The following is a 15,154-nucleotide window of genomic DNA, read 5'->3' on the forward strand; positions in this document are numbered from 1 at the left end:
GGAGGAATTGATGGTGAGAATATGAGTGTTCTCATCTGATGACATCGATCCCATTTTCTTAGAAGTCATACTACATGACAAGGTATGGAAAGGTATCTAGAAATAACCTGGTTCAACATCTTTCATCTTATGTCACTAAGTTCTAGGAATGTCAAGGAAGTTCCTGAAGGCACACACACTGAATGTGTCCTCAGGAGGAATATGCAGGACTTGCCTTAGTCACGCTGCCTCCCCCTTTTCCTCTCTGGCATAATCAAGAGCTGTAAGCAAGAAGGGAGGACTCACAATTACAGCAAGGAAGCAAGAGTTTATAGGACAGTAAATCTTGATTATATACATAGCCAATCTGCTTCCCACATTAAACACGCTTAGTTCTAACAAGCCATACCAACAGCCAGACTCCTCAGAAAGTTATCTTTAGTAAAAACACCTTGTCTGCCTGAAGTGGGGTTTTCCATTATCTCACACTTGCTATAGCTTTATGTTTCTTGCTTACATGTTGCCCTCACTTCTTTAACTTCTGTTAGTTAAGTCTGAAATGCTCATCGTTAAATTGGCCAGAGCAGAACATCACAATCAAATTAAGTATAGACTGCACAAGGTTTTTTAAAGTGATTTAAAGACAGAATAAATTAAATCAAGGAAAATAATTTATAGAGAAATTTTAGAAAGTAAGATCATTTTGGGTTTCATTCCAGATTCTAGAACATTTTTTCCACTAGCTTCCAAGAGATACATCAAATCTAAGTACCTAATTTCCTCAGTAAATTCCAACGTGTTCCAGAATGACATACTTGCACTGAAATTCATGAACTCAGCAAAATCCCATGACACTGACTCTAGCTATCATGATTTGTTTTAGGAATCCAGACAGAATCCAAATGTTTACTAGGTAAATGCTGAAATAAGAATCCTTTAAAAGGCTTATATTAATTTTGAAGTTTCCTATTCTAAAACACACACACACACACACACACACACACACACACACACACACACAGAGATATCAGTCCCTAAAAGGAATCTGACACCTAGAATTATCGAATTAAACTTAAAATATTCAGTAAGTTTTTTTTCCTGGCAAACCAGTTAAATCTGCTTGTAGTTCCAGGGACATGCAAGTCCAGTCTACTTCTATAATTCCTAATTAATCGTGCATCACACTAATCAATGGGCAAATGTTGGTTTATAGCTACTATGAATTTTTATTAGCAATGTCAAATGTAGAACAATTTAATTTATTCCAAATTATCCCAGTGAGAATTTTAAAAGCACTGTTGGGCTATTTCACTACTTCCCGTTCCAGGAAAGATTACATTCATCATCTTCTTATAGTATTCATGAGTCTTTCGAGGCACACACATGTTGAAACAAACAAACCATCAAAAAGTTGTAAACCTGAAAAAGTCATCTGAGAGTGATTAAAAAGATAACTTACTTTTCTATTATTTAAGATTTATTTCCGATTAGTTCTGGATAGATCTTCTGATCTCAGGTCTGAGTTTGAAAAATAATTCAAGGAACAATGACGAATTAGGAAAAACATGTACAGGATTAATATCCTTAGCCATAAAATAAATCCTATATAGCAATAAGAAAAACAATACCTCAATAAAGTGGGCAAAAGACAAGAACAATGATCAATAAATATATTTTTTAAGAAATTTTCATATTGATAACCAATAAAAATGCATGTTGAGACACAATGAATTTTGTACCCATCAAATTATCAGAATTTCCTTTACTTGAGTATAATCTAGAAAGCTGGCAGTGATTCTAGAAAACACGTTTGGTTCTCAGCTGCCTCTGTTTGAGTATTAAGCGGTGCCAATTTTCTCAAGGATGATGTGGCCATATATTTCAAATATCTTAAAGTGTGCACTATTTGATTTAGCAAGTCTACTCCAGGAATGCCTTAAGAAAATGAGGGGAACGGGTATCATAAAGTGATAGCACCCAGTAGTCTTTATGAGAGCACCAAACTGTACCCAGTACAAAGCAGGAGAGCACTTTGTTTGTTAAATAGATTATAATATATCCATAAGATAGTTACACTATTGCCATCTGAAATGTAAAAGATTTCGTTTTATACATTCTTAATTAATAAAAATTACAGAACGATATATACCATATGATTCAAGTTTTATTTTTTATTATTATTTTTTTAAAGATTTTATTTACCCATTTGACAGACAGAGATCACAAGTAGGCAGAGAGGCAGGCAGAGTGGGGGGACGGGAGAAGCAGGCTCCCGGTCGAGCAGAGAGCCGGATGCGGAACTCGATCCCAGGATCCTGGGATCATGACTGGAGCCGAAGGCAGCAGCTTAACCCACTGAGACACCCAGGCACCCAGATTCAAGTTTTATTTAAATGGACATTTATTATTAATTATTTATTTATTATTATTTATTATATATTATTATAAATATATATATTATATATATATATATTATATATTATTTATTATTAATGTTATTTAATGGACATTTAAATGGACATTATTTATATGGGGTGCCTGGGTGGCTCAGTCATTAAGCGCCAGCCTTCAGCTCAGGTCATGATCCCAGGGTCCTGGGATCAAACCCACATCAGGCTCCCTGCTCAGCAGGAAGCCCGATTCTCCCTCTACCTCCTGCTGTTTATGTACCCTCTCTTGCTGTGTCTCTGTCGAATAAATAAATAAAATCTTAAAAAAATAAAAATATAAATAAATAAATAAATAAATAAATAACTAGACATGTATACCTAGTGGGGTTTATCTAGCTATATTTATAAAAATATTTATATATTTTATTTATATAAATAAATAAATAGACATGTATACCTAGTGGGGTATATTATTTAAAATAAATAAATAAATAGACATGTATACCTAGTGGGGGTATATCTGAAATGATGCACATTAAATTATGAAAGGCTAGGTCTGGGAGAGGATGTTGAATGAGCACCAATTGCTTAATTTCCCATCTGTACTTTGCTTCTCTGTAGTTGTCAAATGGTCTGCAACGAACATGTATTATCTCAGAAAAAGTAAATATTATTCCTAAACCACTATTGTAACAGTGTCTCTCATATCAGAGTTACTGTTTCCTGTACTATTTTTAAACTGCACTTCTATCACTCTGCAAATAGCAAAAACAAAACCACACAAAAACATGGAGATAATATAAACAGTAGCTTGTAATCAGCCCTGTGAAAGCACTGATGATCAGAATTTGGCACTAATGGGCCAAGAGATCTAATCTAGAGTTCGGAATGGACAGCGAGTGATGGTAAGCAGTCCTGGTTAAATAGAGGCATCCACTGCAGCCTAGGAGCTGTGTGCTTCTCTGTGTATACGTGAGGCTTCAGTGAAAAAAGATGAGAAAGATCTGTACCCATCGAATGCTGGCTTTCTCAATGCAGACTTGCAGCAGAGCTAGAAGGAAGCCCACGGGGTCATTTGCTTTAACCTCTCTGGCCCACTCCAGGGCTACACAGAGAAGAGAGGCCTCAAGGACTTGGATGTCATTCCACTGTCAAAGAGTTTTGATAAAACCTTATTTTTCAAAAGGAACCAAAAACAATCTGCCTTTTTTCAACTTCCAGGCAAGTCTGAGCTAATCAACTACAGGCATGCAAGTGTAGCTGGTGAGAGGATCGTGAAGCACCACAAGCCCACATGCCCTCCTTCATCTAGCTTGAGGACCGCAGCTCTGGTGGCCAGGACTGATGGATGATGGCGGCAGCATTTTTCCCAGCCACAGCAATGTGGTCAAAAGAAGGAGGACAAATGCAAAGAGTGGGGGCAGAGGGTCTACAGCTGGGCTGATATCAGGCAAGCTGAATCCCTGTTTCAAAGCCGTTGGTGCATGGATGTCCCGCCAATGAGAGCCGAAGGAAGAGATGCTTGTGACAATGGAAACAGACCATTTAAGCACAACCAAAAGCTTTGCTCTTTTTGCTATGCTTGTTATGTTTGCTATATTTGTTATGCTAAGCCCATACCTTTTTGCTCTTTTTGAACTAAGCCCATACCTACAAATAAGACAAGGCGGTGAATCGTGTCTGCAGCTGTATGAACCTTACCTGAATTTTTAACACGACACACAGAAATTATGAAGAATACTTTCAAGCACAGTTTACTTTCTGTGGACAGATCAGCTATTGAAACAGGCTATAAAATTAATGACTTATCAATAAATTAAGAAACACTACTGCACAAACAGAAGACAGGACACTGAACCTACAAGTCTGGACACTTGGGTTTACTCCTGAATCTCCATAAAAAAAGCCATGTGACTCTAACTAGAACATTCCACTTTGTACTATTTCAATCTATTCATTCAACTGTAATTGGACCGCTTCATCTTAAACCATCATTTTCAGTGAGTCCAACTCTACATCTAAGCACTATGACTCTAAATACGGAATCTCACAGTTAAGGCTTCTCTGTAAAGAGAAAAGAGACCTCTCACTTTTCCAAACACAATTTCACTCCCACAATTACAAAAGCTGTGTTTCTAGTATTGTAGAAACAATCCCAAATCCTTACAGTCACAGGGAGAAGAGAACAAGATAGAGAGGGTGGGGCACCAGTGAAGGCCAGCTGGTGTCTCCTTACCTAGCATCTCTTTCAACTGTCAACTATTGTTTCCTGTCTTTTTCTCTCCCTTTCTCATGCACCCTCGTAGGACCCCTCAAAAATGAAAGGGAAAACCTGGGAAGCACAACAGACAGGAATGTACACAGAGATTCCAACTCTTGGACAATCAGAACAGCTCTGACTACCATCACTTCTTTCTAAAACTCTCCTCTAGCTCTGCACAAGCTGCTCTCCACTCCCCCCAAAGGAGGACACCTGACAAACAGCCCTTCCTCCAGACAGCACTCACCCACTCCACTATCACTTATTAGTACCTAATGCGGGCGATCCTTTGACCAATGCAAAGGGAGAAGAGAGAGGATCTCGGTTCTCAAGGAGTTCCCAGCCTCAGAGTGACAATCAGAACATGAAACAAGTTATGGTCCTCCAGGGCAGGAAAAGATAAAGGCACTGGGAGGAACACACAGAGGGAAAGCGTCCTTCCAAACTGCAGGGGTCAGGAAAAGCTTCCTGAAAGGCTCCGAAGAAAGGCTAGGATGGACACATGTGGAGGTAAAAGGGAAAGGTACCAAGAAAGAGACAAGTAGGAGTGAGTTTGGGATGGTAGTTATGGTCCCTGAAAAGAAGTAGTGGAAGATCGGGCTGAATGATAGGGTAGATCAGACAAACCTCGAGAGCCCAGAATTAAGGCTAAGGCAGGCAGGCTCTTCATACTGTAGAGGGATTGTTACAGATTTTATATCAGAGGGACAATACAATCGAATCTACACTTTGTGATGATTCATAGTTAAATGTTCCAAAACGAAGGTATTTCTTCTGAAGTTGTATCAGCTACATTTCAGAGAAAATCCTCCAGGAATATTTAATCCCAGCTTGGTCTTGAACTGCTTGTGGTCACATTAACTTCTGCTCTGCATGGTATTCGATGAGAACCGAGCAGATTTCATTTCATCTATTCAGTTCATATTTCTTGAACAACTTTGGGTTTATTCTTCCTGGGCTTAAACTTCAGGGCCAGCAGTGGCAGCATCTAGCCATTTTAAGATGTGGTATTATGTAGGGGTGACTAGGTGGCTCAGTTGGTTAAGTGGCTGCCTTCGGCTCAGGTCATGATTCTAGAGGTTTCTGCTCAGCAGGGAGTCTGCTTCTCCTGACCCTTTCCCCTCTCATGCTCTCTCTCTCTCTCATTCCCTCTCTCAAATAAATAAATAAATCTTTTTTTTTTTTTTTTTTTTTTTTTTAAGATGTGGAAGGGCACCTGGGTGCCTCAGTGGGTTAAGCATCAGCCTTTGGCTCAGGTCATGATCCCAGGGTCCTGGGATCAAACCCCATGTTGGGCTCCCTGCTCAGTGGGAAGCCTGCTTCTCCCACTGCCCCTCCCCCCCAGCTCGTTTTCTGTCTCTCTCTCTCTCACTTGCTCCCTTTCAAATAAATAAATAAATAATATTTTTAAAAAAAGATGTGGAGATAATATATATGTATATATATATATATATATATATATATATATATGCATATAGATAGATAGATAGAAACAGAAGTAATTAAGGGCAAGTGTCCTTAATTTTGAGATATTTATGTGCTTTGGCAGGAACACACTCTGGATTTCAAGAGCCAAGTGCTCCCTGCTTCCTGGAATCTTGACAAAAAAGAAGATGTGTTTGACAAAAAACTATCAAAAGTCAGAACATTCCCGGCTGTAGGAAATGAAATGCCGGGCAATTCTAAAATATAGTGACATGCTCCCTTAATTGCAGCTATCATAGGTTCAGCGACACAAACTAGAACAAGAAAGAAGCTACTGGCATAAAAGGTAGAAAAGAATAATTGCACTATAAGGGATATACTCTTACAAAGTGAGTGTTCTCTCACAGATCCACATAGCCTCCTGTCCCAAGTTGACTTTTTGATCCCAGTACATGGGATGAAAGTAAGTTGTTCCGAGTGGCTGACATGTGTCTGTGGTCCTGCTATCAAAAAAAGCTGAATATTTCATAAGGTGCTGTCAGGCACAATCCCGTCCTCATTTATCTGAGGAGAAAGGAAAGCCACAGAAGAAAGACAACAAGTTCAGGGCTGCACCAGCTGCTTGGTGGGAGCACAGAAATCAGCAATGAGGTCTTCCAAGGACAGGTAAGGACACACTGTGTTGGTCTTCTCCTGTAAACAGTATGAGCAGTCTTAACTTTAAGGCAGCCATGATGATTCACTTGATCAATAATTCCAACTACCTCAAAGAAGCTCTGAAGAGACGCAAGCTAAAACACCTATTTTCCTTACTATTTTTGGAGAAAAGTTTTCGCATTCTGAATGGTGGCTTGAAACACAGTACCATTTCCCTCAGAGAGGCACTAACATTTTCTAAGCATCCCGTAGCCACTGTGGAATCTTTAACTGGGAGTCTGTACCTGAAAAATACACAAATATAAAAAAGAGAAAACAAAAAAGAGGTAGGAAAACGTTCTTGGCTGTTTTTAGCCCTGGTTGACTCTGACTCAGTCCCATTGGCATGCGTGATTAAACGTTTTGTGTATAACACAAATTCCAGCCCAGTGCCCTCCATCCGACATGTTCTCATTCCTGAGCCTGACAGCACAACTGGTCTCCTAGCAACTCTCAACATTTTCTCTGCCTAGTCATCTGTAGCAATTGGCTCTTGTTCATGGTTGTCCGTCTCTCATCCCCTGTCCAGACAGAGGAAAAGCCTTCTCTGCCAGCAAAGGGGTCTGAGCTCCGAATCCAGATCTGGAAAATCACTTGAGTTTGAGTTTCTTCTCTCTCACCCCAGGTCTCTCGATCGTACGCTTTTCCTCCCCCACTTTCTTCCTTCTCTTTTTTGTATGTCTCCCTCTCTTTCTCTCTCCCTCTCTCTCTCTCTCTCTCACACACACACACCAGCAAACAGAATGGTCTTGAAATCTATCCTGAGTGATGGCAATGTTGTCCAGTACAAAAAACACAGAATGTTCCTTGCCTAGTGGTGAACTTGGGAATACAGCTTCACCTTTTTGGATTCTTGATCATGTAAAGAGGGACGGCAAGCATCCACCTCACATCATTATTGTGAGGCTCAAAAGAGGTAATGAAAGATAAACGGTTTTGAAAGGATAAAGATTTTAGTTATTACCTTCACGGTATTGATTTTAACAGTAAATAGAGGAAATACCCTTTAGACACACATTTAGAAAGAAAAACAAAGAGGAAACCTGGAAAAATCAGTGATTATTCACTTAAGACCAAACTCCAGTCATAACAGGATTAGAATTTATCCTCTGTTCATCCAAATTTCAAGTACCAACTACAACTTAGGGAAATATGAGACCAGGAAAACCAAAATGTCATTAAATCTAACAATTTTCAGATGACTCAAAAAACTGCTCCTGTTGGCCCAAGGCAAATCAGTCGAGGGCCCTTCCAACTGCCTCCGACATGGCTTAAAGCATCATGTAAGGATGGACAGGGAGCTCCTCTAAACCCTTCGAATCCTCTTCCCGAAGACATAATAAAGTATAGCTGGGCTTTGGAGGTAGGCAGAGTAGACAAACACTTAAAGGAGAGAACTTAGCTCTCGAAGCCCCAGGACTGTAAGCTAACTCCATGAATCCACAGATCACAGGTTCTTTTGTTTCTTTATGTATTTTAGCTTTTTGGTGTTTTTGTTTTTTTCTTTTAGTTATCATTTTGTCTTCTCTGCTTAGAACAGGCTTGAGTAATCGCTTCTCGGCCTTTTGGCTAAGATCAAGTGTAGAACAGGCTTGAGTATTTGGTAACCTTTCAATAAACATTTGTTGAAACATAGAAAAAGTCTGTAGTCAGGGCTATCAAACTGCTCACTTTGGCAGTTTTGATTACATTTATGTTTGACTAAAACTAATATGATTACTACCAATATGAAAACCCGGAAGTATGTGTCAATCGTTTGGCCCTCATGAGATCTCAGTAAATGGAAGGTGGTGTTTGCTCTTCCATTACCCAATGCACCCATCATTCACTATCACCTATTAAAGGCGAGTGGTTTGGGGGAATTGTATACAAGAAGCTTTACAATCTAGCAAAGGAAAGAGACAAGCAGTAATAACTCCACTGACAGGGGGGCATATGTTAAGACCAAATGACATACGTTTTTTCACAAACTAGAAAGGGTTATAGCAATTTCAAGTGTTACTCTCCCCACTCTTAACTTCATAGAAAAGAAAAAAAAAAGACTCAATTCCCTGCACTCTGAGTGCATGTCCAAACTTTTCATTTTTTTAATTTATTCTTGATAAGATCATTACTTTCTTCCTGCAAACCAAGACTCTGCTCTTCTAGGCAAGCTGCAAAGAAACCAGTAGGCATGCTTTATTTTTATTTATTTATTTTTTTTAGTCAAAGTCAAGACATGGGCACTTTGCTGGGAGGCACAGCGGGTAGGAGAGCTGTCTGCATGTAAGCTCTATGCACAGTGGTGGGAGGCATGGGCTCTGGAACCTGAATGTCCACCATGCTCCAGTCCTAGCTCAGCCACTCACTATCCATGTAACCATGGACATCACCTTAACCCCTCTGTGTCTCAATAATCCACATCTGTAAAGCGGGACATGACAGTACCTACCACAGGGGATCATTTTGAGAACTGAGTTAATACATAAACAGTAAACCATAAATTGAATGGTAAATAAGCAACTAATGAGGCAATAAACACATTTAAATTTTATTTTTAGTAGAATATGATCTGGCAGCATCCCTTTAGATCCATGTCCACAGTTCGTTATACCTTACTTTCTTAATAACAGATCTTCCTGAGATTGAGGGTCCACTAATGTCCCAAAGATAAAGACTCAGAACACCTGGGTAGTCTGTCAATTAACCCAATGACTCTTGATTTTGGCTCTGGTCATGGTTTCAGGGTCGTGAGACTGAGCCCCACGTCAGGCTCCACGCTAGATGTGGAGTCTGTTTAAGGTTCTCTCTCCCCTCTGCCTCTCCCTGCTTGCAAGATCACTCTCTCTGGGGGGGGGGGGGGGAGACACAGAAAGACACTCCCCAGTTTGCCTCACACTTTCCACCTGCTTAACTGACGATCCACCAGCATCAATCATGGGGCTAGGAACTGGTACACAGAAATGTATAAGACATTGAACTTCTTTAATTCACTGACTCAAGGGAGTATGATTTAATGGTAAAAAGCCTTGGCTTTAAAGAAGATAGATCTAAATTCAAAATACTGTCTGTTATTTACTAAATGTGTGACCTACAGAGCCAACCTGCCAGTGCTCAGTTTTCTCATCTATGGCAGAGGGTGTTACTAACAATTTCAGAGATAGATGCTAGGCCATTAAATGATGCATAAAAAGTAATTAGGACACTGCTTAGACTATAAAACTATTCAGTAAACAACTTCACAGTGATTGTGACATAGTAGGGAAAAGCAGTTTATATATTACGCTTATAATAAAGGCAGACAAAACACATAGATTATTCACAGGCACAGATGGGTCAGGGAAATGACTCTACAGTCTGGCAAATAAGTTCGGGGGTAGTGGTAGGACCTGCCAGGCAAAAAAAAAAAAAGAAACACATAAATAAAATCACAGGTACGTAAGTGAGCAGAATGAATTCAGACAATGCCAATATTTTGATTAAAGCTGTAGAAGATACAGGGTGTAAATAGTGGGTGATGTGGCTACACGTAAGCAAGGCTGCATTGCATGAGGGGCCTTGGGTGTCAATGATAAGACTTTCAGTCTTTATCTCATTGTTCCCAGATGAGTTTATTGGCAAAGCTGAAAGAGATTGAGATTTGGGCCATTTTTCTAATCAGACTCTAGATGATCTCTGTAAAATTTAAGGGGAAAGCTATTAAAAAAAAAAAAAACACTTATCTAGGCAACTTCTGTGATAGAATAAAAATAATGGCCTTCCCATCTGTTGAATTCACAGACACCTTCTAGTACCTCTTAATTAAGTGTAAAGAAACATGCTGATGTTTCATCCCCACACAAACAATAATTTGCTTCAAAAGAAATTTAGGGTTTAGATTACCAAGCTCACAGCTCTGGCTAACATTTATACCCAGTTAGACAAACCATGGTTTGCAGTGTCTCCAAACAAACAATCGGAACTTCTGTGCCTCAGTTTCTCCACCTGCATAACAGGAAAAGCCTAAGTATTCCTATCTTTTTCATAAAGCTATAGAAACTATCAAATAATATGATGAATAAAAAACCATCTGTAAATTACAACATTTGTATGTTTTATGGTATCATTTATTAAGTTCATGTCTGTAAAGTGCTTTGACACATAAAAGGCTAAAAATAGAGATTACAGTGATGCACACTTCAACAGCAGTCTTTAAGATTTTACCTGACCTATTTTTCTCACTTTAGTATGTAATTAATATGTAAAAAACATATAGCTATTCAGGCTACCACTGACCCCAAAATAAGTGGCTATAATATAAGGGCCTCTACACTAAGCTGTATGTTATATCCTACAAAATTGAACACAAATGGAATAAAAAGAATGATCGGAAGAAAGGGAAAAGGCCTCAATTTTTTTCAAGAAAATGACTGTGACTGCAAAAGTGAGCTATCACCTAGTTTCACCATTTTCTCTTTTTCTGGCCTCCAAGAACAAGGGGCCCCTTCCCCAGCCCATGAGTCTAGTCTAGAGGAGAGGCACATCAGCCATATGCCTGGCCTAGGACACCTTGCCCTGTGCTGTTTGCCTCAAAATCTTAAAAGGACAAATTTAAGCCAACTCTATCTTAGAACATAAACTGAATTATAATATGAAATGCAGAAAAGCTGAAGTGACTCAAAGAGTTAATGACAGGACCAAGGCAGTAGCAAGAATAATGTGACAATACTCAGCCACTTACTCATTCTAACAAAATTACAATTCATGGGGTACAAAAATGTTCTGAATTGCCAAGGCTTTCGAGACGTCCAATTCAAGAAATTCAGCTGCAAGGCCAAACAAATTAATGGTTGAAGCATTGATCTTGTGTGATGAACCTGGATGTAAATCTTAAATTTGCCTTCTCCTAACTACACAGATATGCAGAAGGTAGGCTTGGTTTCCTCATCTCTTAAAAGATGATATTAAGAATATTAAGAATTAAGAATAATAATGCCACCATCAGGATTTTTATGAAGTTTATACAGGAGATGTGCTTGACAGAGTGCTTTGTATAGAATAAATAATACTCTAGAGTAATTAATTACCACTACTAATATCAATACATCATTAGGATAAATGGAGAATCACTTTTGAGGAAAGATTACATGCACATGCATATTTCTGACGAAAATTGAAGTTTTACTGCCATCATATTTTGGTAAAGAACATAATATTCCAAGCTCAAGTAAGTGAATATGTATATATAACCAGAATCTCATAGCACAGAGAATCATGGAACTTACCCGCAATCACCTGAAGTTATAAAATCCAACTAGTGAATAAGGACATCCAGGTCTTTTTCTTATGATAAAACTGTTTTTCTGAAAATGTGAAAACCCAATTATGAAAATAATTTTGCAGACTTGCTTCTTCAGCATCATTTTTCAGAGATGGTATTTGCCATAAGTCATACAAAAACACCTTCCATAGTTTAAGGGAAAGACAGGAAGAAAAGATGGGATGCTTAGAGTAAAGTCCCAACAGCAGGAAACACTAAAATCATCAGAAGTGTTAGGGAGGAGGTGTGCCTTGTCCACATCAAAGGAAGAAAACCCACACCCTTTCTATTTTGGTTAAGGAAAGGATTCAACTCCCTGGTGTGTCCTTTTCAACTAAAAACTACAGCCTACATAAATCTCCTCAAGACTGAAGGAGAAAAAAAAAATATGCATGTGCAAAAAGGATCAAACCATTTTTCAAAGGATTTTTAAATGGTTATCTTTCAACTGGGGAAAAATGAGGGGGTAGAAATTATATCTGTCATCAAAGGATCCACCCTTCTAAAAATGTGTAATTGTGGTGTGGCCTGCACCATCACAGGCATAAAAGCAGCTCTCAATAAAAGTTCTTTCTAAAATTAACGGAGTATAAAAATTCCCTAGGCATCCATAGAGATCTAATCCATTCTCAAACCATGTATAGCCTTTCAGAAACATTTTGGATTAACATCAAACCTTTCCTCCCCTTTGCCAATTGCACCCAAGAGCAGCTCTGGGCTCTGCATGAGAAGTTTGCCTTGTGGCTCCCACGGGGCCTTTACAACGTTCAGACAAAATAGCTAACTAGCTTGTTTGAAAATGAACAAATACACAATAACCACAAACCTGGCTGAGTTTTTACAATGAAAATGTGGATGTTTTTGTTACAGTAACAATTGATAGGTTAAGGGCCTATTTAATGTGCTCCACGCTCATTATTTTGAAAAAAAAAAAATTTCTCTCCGATTCAATAGGTATTTGTCAAAGCAACTTGAGTTGTTAATGAAAAGGAGATTTAGAGAGTGTTGTATTCCCTCAATGACTTAGCCCAGGTCAAACAGCTCTTAAAAAGCAGAGTTGGCATTTGAATCAACCCAAGGTCAGGACTCCAATGAGCTGATTGTGTATACTATAGCATACTGGGTATGGGGCTAGAATTCCTGAATAATCCCTCACCATTCCCTTCCTTCATCTTGCGCCAAGGCCTCCATCACTTGTTTGTAGCCAGCAAGCTTCAGAATAGGAAGAGGACATAAATAAGAAATCTCTGCCACCCAAAGGGAATCTGGATGGCAATTAATCTTATCAGTTTTTAACCAAACTTCCCCATCATCTAAAACAGTGTTTAGGGGTGCCTGGGTGGCTCAGTGGGTTAAAGCCTCTGCCTTCAGCTCAGGTCATGATCCCGGGGTCCTGGGATGGAGCCCTGAGTCAGGCTCTCTGCTCAGCAGAGAGGCTGCTTCCCCATCTCTCTCTCTGCCTGCCTCTCTGCCTACTTGTGATTTGTGTCAAATAAATAAAATCTTAAAAAAAAAAAAAAAAAACAGCGTGTGAACTACATTTTACAAATTCTGTGTCTAAATTATTTTACGTCTAAGTCATTCAGAAAGCTGTCTTAATTTTCTCCATCTCTTGGCCAGAAGACCTACCTAGAGTCCTAGTCACATTATTTGTTAAGTCCTAAAAGCATATTGGAAAGGGAGAAAAGCCCCACTGTGAAGACGCCATAAAATCCAAATATCAACCAAATAAATGAATAGTTACAGAAAATGCTTTTTTAGTTACTTTTAGAAAATGCTAAAAGTAAAACTGCCATTCTGACCAGTGGCATGCAGCTTCAAAACCTCATGAAGTGTTAAAAAAATATGAATATATAAAAATATGCCAACTCCATGAAATGCCTTTATTCCATTTCTTTATTTTTCTTTCTATGAAACAATATGAAACAACGCAAAGCACACGAGCTTTGGGATCAGACAAACCTCAGCTCTAATCTTTTCTCAGTTGGACTCTGAGTCACAGTCTCCTCCATGCTAGAACAGGAGTAATACCTCTCACAGCTTTAACTGAGGTTAAAACAACAGCAGCAGCAGCAGCAACAACAACATAATTTTTGGAGAAAAAAGTAGCATTGCATTAACCTTAAAGGTTGAATTAGAGAGTATATGTGGACTTGGCTTAAAGACTTGTTCTTTGGGGTGTCTGGGTGGCTCAGTCAGTTAAACACCTGCCTTTCGCTCAGGTCATGATCTTGGGGTCCTGGGATTGAGGTCTGCTTCTGCTCCCTGCTCAGTGGGGAGTCTGCTTCTACCTCTCTCTCTGCCTTTCCTCCACTCTCACAGCTCCAGCATGCATCCCTGAGTGTGCATTTTCTCTCACTCAAATAAATAAATAAATAAAATATTAAAAAAAAAAAGAGAGACTTACTCTTGGAGTAGATGCTGAATTATTCTTACATTGCACCTGGTGAAATTCAGTCATTTCACAGTTGTAACAACTGAAGCCCAGGAAAGGGTGCTTTTTGCTGGGTCACAGTAAGTCAGGGGGAAGGAGAGAGAGCTAGAACCCCGTGCTCTTTCTGCTGCACAGCACTGTCTGAAGATGTGGTCATTGTGCTGTCTGTTGTTTTGATTGAGGGTTTTTAGTATAGCCTGACATTAATCAAGAGGGTCAACATGAGGACATACTCATGTTTGTTGATACAAACATCCATAGAGATAGCTAACACCCTGAGATACAATAGATCTCCGGATATATGTGGTTAAATACTCAGGCTTTGGAATGGAGAACACAAGTGTTGCCGCAGAAGGAAGATGATTAATTTCCCAACTGCTAGACGGGTGCTTGCACAATTATCTAATCACTTGTAGCTCCACACCATCTAACAGACTATACATGCCCCTTGTCAATGAATGCCTCTGTAGAATTATCACTCTTACTGGAGCAGACTATGTTTTTACCTGTTGTAGCAGATTCTTAATTGTTTAAGAGCAATTACTTTTAACCGTTTGTTTGAAAACAGGCTAGAAACCTAGATGGAGAAAATAATAACAAAATTATTTGCAAAATTAACTTTTGAATTACTGGCATAGTTGACGTTTTGTGAATGTCCCCCTGCATTCATTCCCATAGATTACAGAAAAGTG

General features: G+C 39.1%; 1 protein-coding gene and 1 pseudogene across 1 annotated transcript in view; one reads left to right on the top strand and one right to left on the bottom strand.

Annotated features, from left to right (window-relative positions):
* P3H2 (prolyl 3-hydroxylase 2) overlaps positions 1 to 15,154 on the bottom strand; it is a 152,728-nt gene that overhangs the window by 109,174 nt on the left and 28,400 nt on the right. The window lies entirely within an intron of this gene.
* Positions 8,300 to 8,444, top strand: LOC125089329 (uncharacterized; annotated as a pseudogene).

The sequence above is a fragment of the Lutra lutra genome, chromosome 1 (genome assembly GCF_902655055.1).
Source record: "Lutra lutra chromosome 1, mLutLut1.2, whole genome shotgun sequence".
Classification (NCBI taxonomy): Eukaryota; Metazoa; Chordata; class Mammalia; order Carnivora; family Mustelidae; genus Lutra; species Lutra lutra.